The following is a 5875-nucleotide window of genomic DNA, read 5'->3' on the forward strand; positions in this document are numbered from 1 at the left end:
AAAAATATCAATATATTAGCATTATTTATATCACAAAACAATAAAATTAACTTAAAGGAAACATTTGAAGAACTAATTGAACCGCTGTAGGTGCATGTTTATTTTGCATTTTTAATGACTAAAATAATATTTAAAAACACGTCCATACAAATGATAAAAGTATTAGAATTACAACCGCTAAAAAAAATAAACTTTTATATTGCCATATTTTTATTTAAAACGTATTCTTTTCTCTCGCTTCGTCCGCCATTACAAGCTTAAAAAAATCTCCGGTCGGGCCGCAATGCATTATGGGATATGCTGGGCCGGGAAGGATCCATCGGATCAGTCCTTCAAATCGGGGAAAAGGAAGGACGTATTTGTCGGCCGCATCGGAGGAGTCTTCGGTTTGGGACGGCCTTCGTCGCGGCGCTGTGACGTATGCCGCCGAAGAATTCGGCTTTCGGAAGACTCGGCTTGTCGTTTTGGACACAGCCAGCGTAAAATTTTGCGGGAATGTAGATGCATCCAACCCACACTGCGCCAGCCAACGGTTTTCTGATAGAACCCAAATTAGAGAAGGGGGCACCATCTTAAAAGGGGGTGTCTGGACATACAAAAATGCTTATAAGTCAAAAACTATTCATTGCAGGAACTTCAGGTGTTTTATTTTATTGTTTAGCTCTAATGAAGGGCTATACTTCAGGCCCACCAGTGAGCCCCCCCACCCCCACCCTCACCCAAAACAATAAATCTGTTCTGGTGAGTTCTGGTGCTTTGCATATGTGCGGGAGTCGTATATGCTACTGCTAAGCGGTATCTAGTTATGTTATTACCCATAAAGTTCAGTCTGTCCTTGTCACTCCATGTGCACAATCTGCACAACTTTATTACAACCCAAATGACATCTTTATAGTTCTGTGTGAGGAGAGCCAGATGAAGAAACGCAAAGGAGAGAAAAAAAAAAGATGAAGGAGAGGACGTCCAGGGTGCGGAGTGGTCAGAAGGTTTGCTGTCTCCACCTGCTGTACCTTCTGTCGATGAGAGACCGAACCCCTCTGGTGTTTTAACACTTCCCAGAACGCCTCGTGTCTTTGTTTCCCCTCGTCACATGGCGTGTCACCAGTTCACCTATTCTGCATAAAGGTTGGCGGCAAGGGCAAAGTGAGTGTAAGTCGTTCGGCTTGTTCCTCATTAAAAAAAGGCTACCATCAAAAAGGGGGCTCGGGGGGACAAATATAAAGCTGACGGCTGCATATTTAACTGAAGCAGTGGTTGTGACTGCACAGCTGGCTGGTACAACACACGCGGGTCCAAGTCGAAGCCAGTTCAAAACAAAGAATGCCAATCAACCTTCAGCCTCTGAATGTCTCGCAGTGTGAGGTCATTTGAGCACAGGCTGTATCCKAGAAGTGCTCTCAGCTCCGCTGCCCCCCATCCCAGCGCTGACCTGAACACAGCTGCGGGGCGATGCAATAACACCAGCGTTCACCTGAAAAATAACAGGGTTGTAACCTGCTTTGAAGTAATCATTCAGAAACAGATTCTTGGGTTTGTGAAACGGACGGAGAGATTGTAATTCATGCACGTTATCACAGCCTTCGGAGGGAACACAGAACTGGCATTTCTACGTTGGCTTCTGTTTCCCGTCATCAAAACGGGAGTCTGAGAAGAGGAGCCTCTTAAATTCCAGAACAGGCTAGCACAGTTTGTTCCATGACTCATTACATTGTCGTCACCCATCAAATTCATTATTTTGAAAATGGAAAATATTGAAGTTCTTTGATTTGGTTGATTTATAATATTCTACTGGTTATGTATAAGGCCCAAAAAACACATTACCTTTAAACATCCAAGTAAAACTTGTTAAGAGAAAGAGTTGTTATAACCTTAAAGGGACAGAGATATTTGTAAAACCCAAATCCAGAACTAGTTTGAAGGAACGGTGAACTTTAATTCAAGGAATAAAACTATGGAATAATTTGGGGGAGTGATGTAAAAACTGCAGGATCATTGTGTACATTTCAGAAAATGATAAAAGCCGGTTTGTTAAAGAAATACGAAACAGTATAAGGTGTGTTGTTGTTCTAGAGGGATTAGATGTTCTTGTCTTTTGTTTTAATAACATTTTTTTGTTATATGAACTTATTCTAGAAAAAAGGGGCAGATATTATAAGATTTTTTATTCTCTCTGCTGCATTACATTTCATTTTATTTATGATTTTGATATACACATATATTTTTTCTCTAATTTTTCTTTGTATATTTTCTTTTTATTGTATATTGTATATAAAATTATTGGTTTTGTTTCAATGAAATGAATAAAAATTGAAACTAAATTACATTTTAGTTTGCTTTAAAAACCATCCRTAATTCAACACATAAAGGATGTATGTATTTCATATATAACTTGATGGATAATGAAAACCATAGTGGTCTGAAAACTTGTTCATATACAGTTTCAACAATAGAACTGCAGGAGATCTGAGGTTTGCTTTAGGGGGAAAAAATGGCTGTTTTTGCCCAAAGAAAATATCACCGGGTAGAGAAAATGCATCTCTTCACCYTGTCCTTGATCGGAATCAAGAAACACATAAAAGGAAAAGAGAGAAAGGGAACACAAACTGGGAAAAACAAAAGGTGCTCTCAGTGGCTCTGAATGTTTTAAGAAAGGCCTTGGTAAAAAAAAAAATTCTCTCTCTCACAGTGGAATCCTTTCACAGACAATATGGCTTGGATTTTCAAATAAATAATAATGAAAAACATGCTAAGAAACATCAAAACTTCAACCTTAATACTTCATGTGGGTGGATTCTTGAGCAGTTTTAGTGGAGAGAGGTAAAAGGTTCTTGGTTGGACTGTAATTAATTTAAATTTACCAGTTCATTGAAGCACATTTGCTTTTCCTACAAACACTTTTACTGTAAGTATCTGAGTTTTTTTTAAATTCTGTGAAAAAATACACTGTTATCAGTGTGTTCCTCTGAACATTCTCCAACCACCCTCAGATATTAAGCTTGATAAGATTTTGGAAAAACCAATCCTGCGTTTGGGTAAAACCACAAACTGCTTTCATCTTGATGATTTGTGCAAAGTTTACATTTTCTGACATTAAAGGGCTAAAAAAATATGTGTCTGTCGGGCATATTGTTTAATTCTATACCATAATAAAGTAACTATGTCACTTTCAGCTGTTATGAAAATGTTGTTTATATTTATGAATCAAAAATAAGCTTCACAGCAGTTTCGAAACGYCTTGAATCTGGCCTCTGTCTCTTTAAGAACCTCCTACCGCTTCTGTCACGCCTATTTCTTAATGTCATCACAACAATTTTTTTTCTGCTCTCAGAGGAGTAAGATGCCTTTTCCCTCTCTCCTGACCTCCCTTATCTTTCCCTGCTTTGCTGCTCGGAGCCTTCTCTACGTTTTTCATCCGAAACTGAAAAGTATGGATTTATTTTTATGGATTTGGTTAGCTGGTCTCTTAATAAATTTTTGGAACCAATTTTTTTCCATGCGAGGACACGTTAAAGGTGGGACCTCTGTTCTGCTATGCTCAACTATAGCTTGGTATATATTTGGATTCTGATCACTGGATTCTAAAGATTGGCTTGGTGGTCTCCTGTTGTTCTACAAAACAACGTCAGTGGCTATTCAGGCCATGTCCTGGCTGCCTGACCAATATGAAGGATTGCCGTGCTTTCAGCACTCAGACTTTAGCCTTGTRCGAGCTGGGACTCGGTCTGCAAGTGGTTCTGCTGAGRGTTGTGGGCCGGCTGTGGTTCCTGGACTTTGCTGGCCAGATGGAATTGATCTTGGAGAAGCTGATAGTACGGCTYGGCGGGATTGCCCACAGTATTTGTCTGACTGGATTCGCCACATTGGATATACCAGCAAACATTAAGGCAGAGGGAAAATTATTATTGTTTGCCTGACCTAAAACATTTTCTCTGTTCCCAAACAACTGATTACAGATACAGATACTTCCGAAATCGAAACCAAACCATTTTTTAAGAGCTGCGTCATCCTTGGGAAGCTTAAAAAGAGGGTAGTTTTCTTAGCATCCAAAAATATATTTCCTCAAAGGCATTTTTTTAATCCAAAAAGGACTGGACTGAGAAAGATTATGATCTCAGCAGAYGTGGTTTCACCAGTTGTTTTGCTAGTTGTTGCTGCTGACAGCCTGCAGGAGTCGTGGGGGAGGTGGGCTCTGTGATGAGGAAGCTCAGCTTAGAGACACAGCCCAGAGGAGGAGCTGCAGCTAAAAGGTGGCTTTAGGTCCAACCGGTCGTTTTTGTTCTCCTGCCTGGCTGCCTCAGGATTTCACAAACATGCATGAATGAGTCAAAGTGTTTTTGATGAGGGAATGACATTACAATGTAACATTATAAAGCTCAAAAAAGTTGGTTTTACATGATACTGCCCCCTTTAAGTAAAACTTTCAAAATGATGTATTTATTTAGAATTTTTTAACTCGTGTTTTTTGAAAAACACATAATTTGCGATGTGATTTTGCGAAATCTTTGGGAAAGTTACATTTTCTCATTAGATGTGTTTGCAGAAATAAAACTTGGTAAACTTAACAGTACTTCTCAGCACTGCAGTTCCAATCTGTCAGGCCTGTCACTAATAACTGTTTTCTGATTCCCGGGGACTGACCATGTATGTGTCAGTTTGCCTTTACATGCTTTACTTGATGGTGCAATTAGGCAAGGAAATGTCTCTCACTTCTGAGCTGACTGCTCAATAAGAGTGTGAGGCTGATTCGAGCAGACAGTATGTTGACACTGATGACTGGACTGGAGTCAGAACTTACTGGATTCACAGTCGTGACCTGAGCGCTCACACATCACGATGGCTGGAGGACTGTCATGCCCACCCCTGCTCGCCAGTATCTCCACATAATGAGCGTTGGTGGGTTGCTTGTCTCCAGACTGCTGAAAGTTTCTGGCCTGGGCTCAAAAGTCAGTTAGAGAAGTGACAGGGCTGCAGGCGACTGGATGAATGCCTGAGCAGCTGTTGTGACCCTACATATTTGACAGTTTCTTTCCTGCAGAGGCAGAAAAAAGGGCATGTGACGCTGAATGTATGAGCTCTTTTCAGACAGAAATTTGCATAACTTCCTTCATTAGACTGCAGTGCACGTCGACTGATGTACTATGGGGGGAATTTAAGAATTGCAGAAGCTGGTGAGCGGTGTTGCCTTGGATCTGCTAATTCGCATGGGGTTCAAGTTCTGATACCTTCAAGAATAAAAGCCGCCCTCGTCTTTATTTCTACATACAATCAAATATACACGTTTACATCTGAGATTTTTTTATGACTTTRGGATTCATTCAGTACATATCACAGCAGCAGAAAGAAGAAAAAWATCTTGTATCTGCCCCCCAAGAATAAATTCAATCAATAGTAATTTACAAAAAACACAAATMCTTTTTAAACAACAATTTGTATAGATACACAGTAACCTATATCATATTTCTTTAACAAACTTTTAGCATTTTCTTAAACATAAACATTAATCTGGCATTTTTAACTTCACTTGCCAGATTATTACGAGTAGGAGTCTCTGCAGTACATGTTGTCCTGTGGGCGGAGTTGGCCCTACAAATGACTGGCGGAGGTTTTAATGTGGGCGGAGTTTGCCCTAATCGGGATTGGTGGAGTTGGTATGTGGGCGGAGTTTACCCTAACCATGATTGGTCGAATTTACTTGGCTTGTGGGGCAGCTTAATCCAGGGAATAAGATTGTAATAAAAATGACAGATTCTTGTATATATTGAAGAGAATGATAAAAACTAGTATTCTGAAGAAATATGGAGAAGTATAAGTGAATTCATGCAAATTGTTGTTTGAGTTGGTGTTTTAAATTTAGTTTTTTAGTTCCCTTTCAGTC

Source organism: Austrofundulus limnaeus, unplaced genomic scaffold, assembly GCF_001266775.1.
Source record: "Austrofundulus limnaeus strain Quisiro unplaced genomic scaffold, Austrofundulus_limnaeus-1.0 Scaffold217, whole genome shotgun sequence".
In the NCBI taxonomy this organism is placed as follows: Eukaryota; Metazoa; Chordata; class Actinopteri; order Cyprinodontiformes; family Rivulidae; genus Austrofundulus; species Austrofundulus limnaeus.